Source organism: Paramisgurnus dabryanus, chromosome 5 (genome assembly GCF_030506205.2).
Source record: "Paramisgurnus dabryanus chromosome 5, PD_genome_1.1, whole genome shotgun sequence".
Lineage (NCBI taxonomy): Eukaryota > Metazoa > Chordata > Actinopteri > Cypriniformes > Cobitidae > Paramisgurnus > Paramisgurnus dabryanus.
In genome coordinates, this window is record NC_133341.1 from 38,025,099 (window position 1) to 38,039,288 (window position 14,190).

The 14,190-nt window shown below is 37.6% G+C and overlaps 1 protein-coding gene across 1 annotated transcript in view; it reads left to right on the forward strand.

Annotated features, from left to right (window-relative positions):
* Positions 1 to 2,136: 2,136 nt before the first annotated feature.
* brinp1 (bone morphogenetic protein/retinoic acid inducible neural-specific 1) overlaps positions 2,137 to 14,190 on the forward strand; it is a 115,717-nt gene continuing 103,663 nt past the window's right edge. The window contains exon 1 of the mRNA XM_065283991.1: positions 2,137 to 2,413. The gene's annotated coding sequence lies outside the window, so the exon portion shown is untranslated. The remainder of the gene's footprint in view (positions 2,414 to 14,190) is intronic.

The window sequence follows — 14,190 nt, forward strand, 5'->3', positions numbered from 1 at the left end:
TTTTAAGATTTAAGTCATAACTCGATGTAACTACATCATAATATATTATTTCTGTGTACAAAACTCATTCATTCAGAACTCTTGTGAGCAGCAGGAATTATGAAGATGTTCTGATGGCGTCCCTCTGTGCTTTAATCTCAACAATTACATGCAAATCGGCATAGAGAGCGCTAATGACAGTCACACGTAGCGAAGGGTTGGATGGGATTGTGTTGTGAAGGTGATGAAAAACATAACATCACTGCTAATCTGCACATTGCAAAAAAAAATACTTTCTTACTTAGTATTGTTGTCTTGTTTTTGGTAAAAACATAAAAAAATCTTAAATCCGTTTTTTCTTGATTTGTGCTTAGAAATAAAAAATCTGGGTAAGCAAATTTTTTCCTGAATTAAGTGTTTACGAAAAAAGCGTAAAATTTTTTGCTTACCACATTGGCAGATTTATTTTTTTGCTTGTTTAAGCACAAATTCATTTAAATTGTATATATCTTTAAATTGTATATATCTCTGTATACCGTAAAATAACGGGCACAATAAATTACAGACATTTTCCGTAATACAAAAATACAGTGTTTTGTAATTTTATAGACTTATTTTCTTAAGTGACTAGGTCATTTGGCTCATCAGGAAAATGCATCCTGTTGTAAGAATTTTTAGATATTTGTACTTAAAGCAAAAAAAAAAAAAAAATACTATTAAGAAATTTATTTTTTGCAATGTATACATGGCACAAGAAGATGAGCACAAGAAGCTAACATGCAAAATTTTGGACAGGCTGCATTCAGATTGCTCCCTATTCTGTAAAGCCCTCCTAAAGGCTAAATTCAGCATTACACCTGTTTTCACTCCTAACACAGCATTATTATTTCTCATTGTTTTGCATAAAGTAAATTCTAAATGAGTTTGACCATTAATAAAACTGTTGACAGCAGGAGGACGCCCAGTTGATAGTACGTATTGTCACAGTTTGTTGGTTTTGTGGTGTGAACAATGCATTTGTAAGATAGTCTCAATTTCTATGAGATCATTAAATGTGCATGTATAATAATAATAATTATAAAACAATTAGCAGAGTGTTATTTAATGTCTGTTTTCGTTTTTGTTGGAGGACAGAATGTCAAGGCATTTCCTAAATGTCTTTTATGTCCTTGACTTTAATATCAGGCTGTCACATGAATATTCACTCAGGATTCATCTTGTGGCATTAAAACATTGACATTGAGGTATAGATAAGAGTAGAAACATTTTATACTAGATCTAAGAATCCAGCATTAGAAGAAGATCATTAAAGGATCTGCAGAAGCTTTCTGAACTCCAGTGAGATCAATCTGTCTGTAATCATATGACGGATTGTGCTAATTAGAAATTAGGATGGATTGGAAATGATATGCATGCTAAACCAGCGGTGAACTGTCATATGTGGGTTGTCAGTGTTTTTAACCCGTTAAGCACACACACACATTCTGCTGCTCACAGTGTGTTATCATGTCATACGGTTGAGTTATAAATGCTTTAGTATGATCCACGCTGTCTATAATCATTTCTGATCTCAGCAGACAGATAAATGTGGTTATCTGAGATGTTAAAAATCAGACAGCTGAGGGTAATGCCTAACGCACTGAAAGACAGATGAGGTCTGGGTGAAAATTGGCTATGAAAATAGACCATAAATTATGTATTTTTTGCATTTTGACCAAAAGCTGATATACACTACAGTGGTAAAAGTTTAGTTTACCTCCTTACTCTTGAATAACTTCTGCAGTGTATAGATGTGTACGTTGATGTGTGTTTACCTGGAGTGAATCTTTCATTTAATGTAATATTACAGTATGCACGTTTCAAAAAGTGTGATGCAAAATTTTATGATAAATGTCTCTGTGTCTTATTACATACAGTGCTGTTCAAAATATATACATGCAATTTAAAATAATAAACACGATTTTTTAAATGGTTATAAATTGGGAATTAAAAAAAAAATACACTCACACTGCATATACTGTACTACAATACCAGTAGTTAATAATTTTAATGAGTTCAATTATTAAAAATACCTTTATTATTCTCTCTCTCTCTCTCTCTCTCTGCTCTAAACAAGCCCTCCCCTTTCTGTCTGCCATCACCTCCCCTCCAGTGATGCTCAGCTCGCCTCGCGCCTCCTCCTCGCTTCTCTCCTCAGCACCAGACGGACTCCTCTCTCTTTTTCTCTCTGACTCTCTCTCTATCTCTGTCGGATATTTTCTCTTCGCCTCTCCTCTGATGCCGTCCGGCTCACCGAATCACCGGATTTCTCTCTCTCTGGAGTATGAGAGGCACTGAGAGTCAGAAGCAGCACCATGATGCCCGCCGTCGGACCCGCAGCTTCAGCACAACTTTAACGCGTCACGTTCCCGACACACGGGAGGATCCGTTTCAGGTGAGTCGGGATCTCCGGGATCAATGAGCTTTTGTGTACCGAGAGGTTCTGATGGAGCTTTGTGTGATTGCGATGGCACGTTGGGTTTACGCGCGAGAGGTTTGCTGAAGGTTTTGCTCAGTTTGGTTGCCTTGCGCGTTCATGTGCAGGTTCGGAACTGGACTGCAGATGCTCAGCATTTGAATAAAGATACGGATGAATGGGGGGAACTGCATTGTGTTTGTGTGTGTGTATATGTGTGTGTTTAGTCCATGCATCTATCCTTTAGTCTTTTCACCTTTAATATGCAGGAGAAACTCTCATGCATTCAAGTTTGGATGTGAATTGATCAGGGCTGGTGTATGTTTGTGTGTGTTATGATGATGTTTTCATGTCTTGCTGAGTCAACTTACAGTCTAAATGCCCACAATTCACAAATGAAGTCCAGATCTGAGAAGGACCATATGTGTTGAGAGAGACCGAATGAATCATGCTGACATTTCTTTACTGACAACACAATGAAAAGAGAAAGAGAGAGAACAGGAAACACACAGATAGGCTCAGATCTAATATCCAGGGTTGTGTACAGTACGTAAGCACATTTGCACATTTCTTGCTGCAATTGCAAAGTCAACACACATCACTGCAGTATACAGAAAATAAGGCTAAATTCAGCAGCACAGGCCTGCAGGAGACCTGGAGTTTGATGCAGAGGTCTTCAGATGAATATCTGTGGTGGAGAGGAACTGGTTTTACTGGTGATAAGATGGCAAATGGTCGTGAGCGTGGCACATTGAGGGCATTGAGACGCTACGAGCTGGAGGTGAAGTTGTGGGAATGTGTTGCTCACGGCTGACTGTTGGGGGAGCTCTCGCACTTTTGTGCTTCGTGTCAAATTTGACTTTGAAGCTTTTGGTAATTGAGTGATTATGATGGACACAAAGCAAATGGCGGAGGCACTGCAGAGAGTTCGAAAGAGTTTTTCCGGGATGTGTCCCATTACTGGTGCACTGATTCAAAAATGGGTCGATATGCACTTTTCATCTGCTGGTATTATGCAGAATTGTGATGTCCTGTCAATTTTAATAATCGGCCCACGGCAAGCTCTTAGCTGACGTTTTACCAAAATCTGGTTGGACCGGAAACCGCTGCTGTAACAGGCGGGCACGCTTTCCCCGCTTCTAATTAGATTTGTGTTTTAACATTACCAGAAATGTAATCTGTTTGCTGCATTATTTCCTAGCAATGCAATTAATGCATTTTTTATTCGCTCTCTCTCTCTCCCTCTCTCTCAGAATAAATGCACACTAGCCTAAATTCACATTAATATCTAATTACCCATGAGCACAAACAAGCTGCACTTGTGACCGTTTTAAAATGTCAACAGAAGCCCGAGGCAAAGAGCTCCGACTCAGTGCCACCTACCCCACACAAACCAGCCGTTCATAGGAGCGCAGGTGCGTAGCGTTGGACTGCGCACCTGCGTAATTGATTGACTGATACCTGCTCCTCACCATCACTGACACTGCAAATATAAAAGACCGGCTGCATTCAGAGCTCATGGTGCTCTCCACCACAGACGTTAAGCAGTGAAGTGTTGGTCCGCATGCAGGCCACGACTTTGAGTCTGCTTTGGCAGAGGGAATAATGAGCACTGTCTCATACTGGCACAAGTGCCATTGGCTGTGATGTGAACGGGTGCAGCTGGAGATCTTGGCGTTCTGATCCTCAGGAAGAATGAATTCTTACGTTCTGTCAACACCTTGTGTGTTGATCTTTAGCATCATAAAGATGACAAACTCATGTCTTATACTCTATGTATTCGATGTGTTGTGTTTGTTAGAATGCAGGGACGAGTGGGGTTCAGACTCTTTACTCTAGTAAATGTTAAACAGGGCAAGTTTATTTCTGTAGACCCTATAGACAAAACAAGACGTCTTAAACAATTGGTACGTTTTCACTGCTGTTCGCCTGGACACTTTGTTTATACATTGACCTTAATAGTAGGGCATGTGGTCACGTTTAATGGGGGTAAAATGTCACACTGGAACCTGCCTATAATAGGCTATACTGTATGAATTTCACTGATTTGACTTTTCTGAACTATGATGAGACCAACAAATAAATGTCATTTAAAATATACTAGGGCTGTCAAAAGATTTATTGCAATTAATTGCATACAAAATAAAAGTTTTTGTTTGCATTATATATTTGTTTGTGTACACTCTAAGAAAGGATGTGTAAACTTTTTCAAATTTTTTGTGTTATGCTTTTAACACATGTGTCATTTTAACACATCATGTGTCATTTTGTGTTGATTTTGTGTTCAAATAAAACACAAGTTGTGTTAAAAGTAACACAACATGTGTTGTTTCAGGGGTCTACACTAACTTTTTGCATTGGTTGCACTGGTGCGCCTAACTTTTTTTCTTAGGTGCACCAACACAAAAGTTAGGTGCACCCAAATTTTTTTTTAAGTCACACCATTAAGAAATTGGTCGCACTTTCAAGCCCTGTGTTTCACTAATAACTGTACTAATGTGTGGATTCTTGGACAACGCATGTAGTGTGTTGTCCCTTAAATAACACTGATGTTTCGTTTTTAAGTCATCCATTCTAAGAGTGTATTGTGTGTAATTATTATGTATATAAAAATACACCCACATAAATGTAAGAATTTTTTATGTTTATATACATATTTTATTTATTTATATACAATATCTCTCTATACAAAATAATTACACACAGTGTACACACATATATTATGCAAAAACAAACTTTTATTTTGTACGCGATCAATCACAGACACGAAAACACGTGAAGAGATGACATTATGAGAAACTGTGCAGTCGTAACTTTACAGTCGACTCTTGTTTAAATGTGTTTAACAGCTTACAGCACAGATCCACCATAATGAATTTAATGAGTAATACAGCAACAACATACAAACCTACATATAAGTAATTCGATTTCTGACTCCAAATCAATATGGCTCTCTTATGACATCTAGTCCCGATCCTTCTTCTTCAATATGCAAAATATACAACATATAAGACTTTGCATGAGTTTTATCACTATTGAACGTCTCTCCTGATTTAGTGCTAAAACCTTGAGCCCTTTTATTGTCAGCGTAAAGTCATAACTCCTGACATCACAGCAGAGCCCCTGATGTCCTTACAGCATCACAGTGCCAAAGGTCTCCGGTGTTCTGATTAATTCAAGACTTTAAGCAGATAATACCCCCACTTCTCTCTCTGGAATATAATCATTGCAAAGCGTGGTAAAAAGTCAATCTCATGATTTTGGCGATTTGAGCGATCTCCAAACACCTTGTGTTAACAGAAATTAGCCAACTTCTAAAACGAGCCCTCTGATAATAATCCTGCTATGCTAATATGAAATCTACACAGGAGCGCTAAATGAATATCACCGGATCAATTGATGAAGCTCGCAGGATTCCTCCCAGCCTGCGGTGACATCATAAAATAAGAGATATACGAGACTCAGTGGCAGTGTAGACGGATCTATACGTTAGGTTTCATCATTGACGTTTTGAATGGTTATTACCGTGCTGTAGTTACGTGACCTGGACCTGTAATGTCATATAATATTAGGTCAGCAAACATATGTACATCAGATCGATCCACTTTATGGACTTCCACGACATACAGCTGCGTTTCTCAACCAGACGGTCATGCATTAGAAATGGATCTGATGTATGTGGACAAAACAAGATGCAAGTGATTAACACATTATATGATCGTGCATATCGGTAGGATAACAGAATAAATAGAAATCAACATTTAAATATGTTTATTCAGTTACTCTTAATTTCAATATGACAAACTTATACGATTTGTATATAGACTGAACTATTTTATATATGGAATGAGATTTAGGAATATTAACAGTAAAAAACGCTGTGTTTGAGTTATTTTTTACTGTGCAAGGGAACACGTGAAGTCATTTATAATGAAGCAGAATGCTGCTGGGATAACCAAGGTCATGCAAGAGTCCTATTTACTTGAATAGGGAAGACAGATTTCTCTGCTAAAATCACAACTAAATAACACAAGTATGACCAACAATTAGACCTGACATCAACTGGACCATCATTTGTGTTTCTTTAGCTCAAATTGATCTATAAATCACTTTTATTCAACGTGGTTTTGCGCACAGGTTGCAAACGCCTCACGTGACTGTGTACATAGCAAAGTGTCATCAGCCTTAATTGGCAGGGTTCCCACGGGTCCTTGAAATTCTTGAAAGTTTGTGAATCTGGGGGAAAAAATTCAAGGCCCTGGGAAGTTTTTGAAAAATATACAAACATAGATACAGGTCAGTGAAAGTGCTTGAATCTATTTTATGTGAGAAGTTTTCTGAAAAAATCCCTGTACAGTAACGCCGTCTTTGGCAATATTTCAGATAGCGATACACTTCCTGGCTCCCGCGTCACCCTGTCTTTGTCGTTTAGCCTCACCATTGGTTGAATTTGATATACACATTCAGACGCACTTACCCCTGGAGGCGTCCCCAAAGAGTCACCTCAGTGACGCAGCACGAGTTCCCTCGAAAGGGAACTGTAAAAATGTATCTTTTAACACGATGTAACACAATGTCCTCACATTTAGTCCTTGAATTTGAGGGTATTGGATCTGAAAAGTTAACAAAGGTGTGGGAACCCTGAATTGAGTGATGATTGGTTCTTTTAATTGGAAGGCAGTGCTTGCATTTAGTAAAAGCATAGTAAGAGCAGTCTTGTTATATCCAATATCTTTGAACGCATGCTTGCCAGTGGTTTGCATCTTCATACAGTAACATAACTACAATAACTGCTGTTCTATTGGATTTTGAAGATGAAAGTCAATTTAAAGGTGATAATGAAATGTCTTGTGGTCTGTAGGGGCTGTGCTCTTTATTGTATTTGATAATTGCCTGTTTAGATTTTCTTTATAGCCCATCTACATTTTTATGATCTCCTCATCATTTCTTGACAGTAGGTGGTTGCCTTGGATTATCGTATTACATCTAAAATGTTCCAAAATTTTGCTGAAACGTATCTGTTCACATTTCAAAAGCCTGTGAGAATAGTAACTAGATTGCTCTGAGCATAGTGAGGTTTTCATTAGACTATTAAATATATTAGCCATTATGAAAGTCTACTCTATGACTGCTATATTTCCCCTGTCTTCAGTTTCATGTTTAATAACATCTCAAACATACATGCATCAGAAACGCTGGTAGAAATACAGTATGTGCTAGAAATAGTCTGACTCGTATGAGAGTATAAACTACAAACCAGAGCTCAGTTTGGTAATGTATATGAGATTATTTATAGAGCTGATATAAAGATTACTGTTTCCTTTGATATTTGTAAATAAACATTACTCTGTTAGTAGTGTTGTTTGTATGCAAACACAGTGTTTTAGCACCTGACTCACTTCACGTGAAAAATCTGATGATGTAAAAAACATGACCAAAGGATCTTGCAGATAACAAGCAAAAAACAAAACAAAAAAATCTTGAACTTTTTTCTTAAATACTTAATTTTATGAAAAACATCAAGCAAAATTATCTGATTTTTTTTTTAAACTAGACTTATTTTCGTTTGATTTTGCTCAGCAAGAAAATTCATCTTGATTTAAGATTTTTTTTGATATTTGTACTGAAAATAAGACAAAAATATTAAGTAAGAAAGTTGCTGTGTAGTTGAGTTATTGTAATACAAAATCGCAATAATGGCATTAAAGAGCTGTTGTATGAAACACACAACCGTGTTGTTGAACTGAATATCAGCATGGTTATGTGGCTCAATGTTCACTTCAACAGTGCTTTTGTTCCTGCGGTATTACCCCAACATTCATAAACCAATACATTTAAAATGTTAAAAGTGGCGTCGGGGCGAGCGTTTAAGATTGCTCTTTTATGCAAATCTGACTGCTGTAAGTTTTGATTACAGTGCTCATGGAGAGAAGTGTGTGGCCCTACAGAGAGGGAGGTGACCGACCGGGTGCCCGCCGTTTTCGTCTGATCTTCATAAATTATTAAAAGCTGAGTCATTTACGGTGATTAACCTCAATAATTTATACAATTATGTAATTAGAGGCCTAAATGAAAGCGTACCCGTAGGCTTTTCTGCAGTGTTGCGGCCCTCCGACCGCTCGGACGATAGAGGAAACACAGATGAGAGGGCACCCGCTAGCGCCCGCGGTTCATTTGAGGTCCACCGGCTGCCTCGCTGTCGTCATTGCCAACGGACGCCGCTGGGATTATTAATAAACAATGGCAACCTGTAGGGGGAGAGGAGGTGGATGTTTGTTTGCCAGCTGGCTTCAGCTCACCTCAGTGTCAAAGCTTTTCCCGAATGAAGGTGCGAAGCTGTGCCAGCGTGCTGGAAAGAGAAAGATCACGCAGAAGACGTTACCCGTGTGTTACCCTGTGGGATTAAATCATTTCCCAGCTCTCTTAATTTTGAGATCTTCCTTGCTTTTAAGGATTATAAAGACAAGCTAATCTTCAGATAGAGATGACGTCCGTAAGCCAACCTGAGCCTTATGGAAATCTCTGGAGTGAGCAAAGATTCGATTGGTGCAAGCAGAGACTTTTAAAGGGTCAGGATCTGTGTTCAATGCTTACACGCTCATTGATAATCACATCACAGTGTGTTTGTGTTGAACTCAACATCGGCGCTGGTGGTCGTCTCTCTTCTTTAAAAATGAACACCGGTCACCACAAATGTCAGCGAAGACGCCTCTTAAAGTGAAGAGGTGTGAAATAATTGTCAGTTGTGTAATTGATCAAACCTCAGAGCTCTGATAATGAGAAATCTGTGCATCTGAATGTTAATGGTTTTCTCTTGGCGCTCTCTTATTATCCCGCTGGCAGGGTCGGTTGGAGACGCTGAGCCGGTTGTGTAATGTAGCAGAAAGAAGAGCCGTGACTCAGCATAATAAAGCAGCGTCAAGTGTTCTCCTCACAAAAAACCTCTACAATTACTTTCTGACTGACAGACCTTCCACTGAGATTTACATTTAGCCATAAAGTCAGGCAGAATTCTAATTGAGACTTAAGAGAGGCTGTTCTGAGATCAGAGGTTATTGTGAGAAGTCTTATCAGAAACCTCTCCAAGGGCCACCACAATGGATAAAACAATATGGAGGGCTACTTTTTTATATAGTCTACTCAAAACGTTTTTATTTGACTTGTTGATATGTTTTATCATTGTTTAAAATGTTAACATACATAAAAGAAGTCCAGCTAATATAAAAATATGTGATTATTAAATATTAAAATTGAGCCGTGTTGGGGGTAATGCATTACAAAGAATGGCATTACGTAATAATATTACTTTTCTGAAGTAACGAGTACACATTAATATTTTAGTTTTTTTTTTTTTAAAGTAATGCAAATTACTTTTTTAGTTTAATTAATTTAATTTAAAAATAAATGCAATTAGTTACTTCTTTGGGGAGTAACTTACTATTATATTGCATTACTTTTAAAAGTAACTTGAAATTGAGATTATTAATAGAATGTGCTTTGGTGGGAACCTCGCAGAGTATATTGCATAGTGTCACAGAGTATATTATAGTGTATATTGCAGAGCATAATAACATTAAATGCATAGGAAGCTGTATTGGTCATAAATCTGTAATTCTGTATTGAAACTAGGGCTCCAATTCTTTTTGTAATAAATTAATCTAGCACTTAATTGATCAATTAATTGATTAATCTGATATGTGTTTCTAAACAACCAAAACAAATAATGCATGACAAAAATGATGTGGCTATAAAATGATCAAGCATTTGGCTTTTATTTCTATAAACAACCAGTGGTATTGATTCCAACTCCAACATTTGGCTCCAAAACGAAGTCTATTTATTGCAATTCTTACCCATTTATTGTTTATAAGTGACAGTGACAACAATTAAGGAAATTAGTTTATTAATATGCACAAACAGGTTTCATGCTGCAATCAAAGTAAATATCTGTTTTATGTAGATTTTTACACCTGCAGCATTTACCATTAGGCTACTAACAAATAAGATATAATTTCTGGGGTGAGCCTATTTGCTTTGGTAACCTAGCAACCTGTGTGTATGTCTGTGTGCACGCGTGCTGTGCATGAGGAAGAGAGACGCCCCAGTCAAACCAGTTGCTTCATTGCAGTTTGGTACAGCAGAAATACATACATTCATTTTCAATAGAACGCTGCATTTGGCTTTCATCACTTGCATTGCGGTGCATTTTAGGTGAAGCATCTGTTCGAAAAATCGCTTCAGAACATCACGTCCCGCTGTATACAGTGAATGCATGCTGAAATTATTGTTGTGTGGCTACATAAAAGTTGAAGCATATGTGATGCATTGCTGTGATTGGTCTGACTCGCGTGAGAGAGACGAGGGTGCATGCGTGTGTGTGTGTGTGAAGGGGTTCTTTTTTTAGGAATATACTCTCTTGCAATTGATACGTTTACTACTTAAAAACATCAAAGCCAAACATCAAATCAAGTCAAACTGCATAACGACATCGCTACAAATACAGGGATACAAATCAGCACCAATGTATAGGCTTAGGCTACGTTACCTTGTTTCAGTGACGCTTGGTGAAACAGCAGTAGATGTTTTCCGTTCAGATGCTGATTGTAATTTTTTTTACTTTAGACATTCTCTGCCATTTATGGACAACTTTACTCTCCGCCATCACGCCGACTAAATTCAAAATGTATCACGCGGTATGGTGTGCTTCCTGACCTGAACACTGAACAACGGTCCGTTTGTATCAGATCCCTGTGCGTATAGTGAATTTAACGAGGCTTCGAGGGAGAGTTTTTGTCTCGAGGAATTTTTGTAAACGAGTTAATCGAGTAACTCAATGATTCGTTTCAGCCCTAATTGAAACTCTTTTAGTGAAGTCGCTCTCTTCATATTTGAGGTCTTCAAAGGTCCAATTAGATTTGGAAACCCGAGGTCCGACCCAAGACCCGATCGGGTCTTAAAGTTTCATGTATGGGGCTCGGACACAGTTCGGGTATAAGATTAGCGGCATCGGGTCTCGGGTAATTAAAACTGAACTTGTTTTTGTGCACAACGAGTCCTTTTCTAACCCCTCATCTGTTTGCCAAGAGCGCTTGCAACATCATGTGGCTGGTGGTAGGTTAATTTTCTTTGAGCTATACCTGTCAATCAATCAATTTTAAATGCACATTTTAGCGGTTAGTGGTATCATCGTCAGATAACAAATGAAAATAAATGGAGCTGGGGCCAAATTGTTTGCGAGGCCACACGGGTTTCTTTCTGTCTGGGCTGCAGACTGCACACGTCAGTGCTGTTAACATTCAGGTCCAGTTGGGTTCAAAACAATTGCTAATGGGTCGGACTCAGGTCTAATTTTGTAAGGTTTGTTTTGGGTTGAGTCTTACTTAAAAAAAAAATGCATGTCTGGTTTGGGTTAAAAGTGGTTCGGGTTGTATATTTGTTTTGGACCCGAAAAGATCTCTAATTTATATACACTACTTTTTGAATGTGTAATGTTTTTTTTTTTACTCCTTTGTGGGGGCTTGATTTGATAAATCTCTGTCCACTTGTGTTGTATAGTAATGAGCAAATGTAAAATGTTTAATGCCAAAAAAAAAATGAAAGTCATTGAAGCAACATGAGAGATGAGGAAATGTCTTGTTTTCAAGTGAACTACACATTAAAATACACATGAGAAATATTTTACAATTATGAATAATATAAAAAAGTGTAAGAAGTGTTGAACTCAGATTGGTTCGTATTCACTTTTTCTGGCCTTTGGATAAGCCCTTGATTTGACTCCATTGCGGTTCAGGAGCTTTTAAGCCGTTCCCAGACAAGCTTCAAAGTGCAGGAGACGATGCTTCGGAGGACGTCGTCCGTATCGTCTGTTTTCCTAAACTAAAGTGCAATATCAGCTCAGAGAGAGGCAGAGAGAAAATAAAAAGCTTTCGATTCGACCCGCTGGGACCGAAAGCGTGACGCTCAACAGCCCGGCTGAGACGAGACTACTGCAGCGTGCTTGATTTCTCCATAATTACCCAGAGTATTTTTGCCCTCTGTTTCTGCCCCGGCCTCCGTCGAACGGAGAAGCTATTCTTTAATGTTGTCACTTCTCAGGACTATGTAAGTGGGGTGTGGAAGTACCTATTAGAGGAGGGAAATTGCACAGGCCGTCCCTTTGGCCCTTCTGGACGCTTTGAGAAATGAAGAAAGAGAGGTCGCGAGGGAGAGAATTGTAGGACTTGAAACACAAAGACGCTGTGGTGCAGAGCGCCAGACAGTACGCGTGGACCGCAATCTTCAGAATGTAATAAAAGTAAGGCGCTATTAAAGCAAAAAATCATTTTCTTCCTTTCATTTTTTTTCAGTTTCTGTTTTGTTTTCCAATACAGCGGTCTGCCTTAAACTTTGAATTAGATTTATTTTTTTACTCGGCTGACACATAGATTTTCATCCGATGCATTAAACTAAGCAGAACAAAAAAGGAAAAAGTGCAACACAAATCTGTATTTCTTCTTTATTTTTTATCTAATAGAAGATTTGTACAGTAAACACAGATTTCTAGTATACAGAAATGTGTAGTCCTGATGCACTGTACTTTTCTATTAGTGCACACTGTAATGGATTATATATATATGAGGTACTGAGATGGACACGCTCACTTAACACTTTATAAATGTTGTTAGGTCCACAGTCATTGTGCCAAAACATTTTCACTTTACAAGCTGAACATGAACTCCAAGCCAAGAGAAGCTTTATAGAGCATCAAAGACAGCCTGCGAGCTTCTGTATCATTACACCCAACTTTAATGTGCTGGATTACATTTCTGCCAGATAAAATCATTTCTTTTATTCCAGTTTAATGTGCATAGTGAACTGTAAGTAATGTATAAGTTGAATTAAATCCTGAGATGAGTAAACACTGAGACTCACATTATTGATAAGTTGAACCATTGTATACAGTAATTGTTGGAACCAATGACTGGCATATGCGGATTAAATCTTTATTTGTACAATCAAGGGCAGATGGTTGGGGTCTTTGGGAAACTAATAAACAAAATTGTATTTACTCTGACTAGTTTTTGAAGCAATGTAAGCTTTATATTGCAAGAGGACATTCTGGTCAAAAACTCTTTCCACGCTATTGACTAGTTATCTCGTCAATTAAGAGAAAACATTTGCATAAAAAAAACATGTTCCTAAAGAGGTTTTATGTTAATCTGTAATACCACCATTATCCACTAGATAGCACTTACTTAATTTATAAAAAAAACTGAAGCAAAAAAATATTTACTAATTTTAAACTCTGTGTATGTTTTGATCATCATTCTGAATCATTCTGAATCTCTAACAAAATTCCTTCACAAAAAAGCAATTTTTTCAGCTTTTTGCTAAAAATTAGATTTTTTTTTTTTAAGAAAAATGTTTATATATTTTTAGAAGAATAATTTCCTGGAAGGCATTTTGTGAAACTTTTGTGAAAAAAAAAATTCTGGCAGGGAATGAGTTAAGTTACAGTATGAATGAACACATCTTCTGAGTCAAAGTATAAACTCTTTTTTTACTCTTTTTTTACTTTTTTTTACTATATTTAACATTTTAAATATTAATGATGAAATACTTTCTTAAGGCCGAAAAATCACTGCTTTAAAATTCCCTGATAGTTTCAGATTTTAAACTTTTTCCCCGACAGCATTTAAAAAAAAGTTGGCAGCCAGCACCAGCATTTTTTATGATTTGTACAAAAGTTTAATGCCTTCCAGAAAATGTTCTTCTTT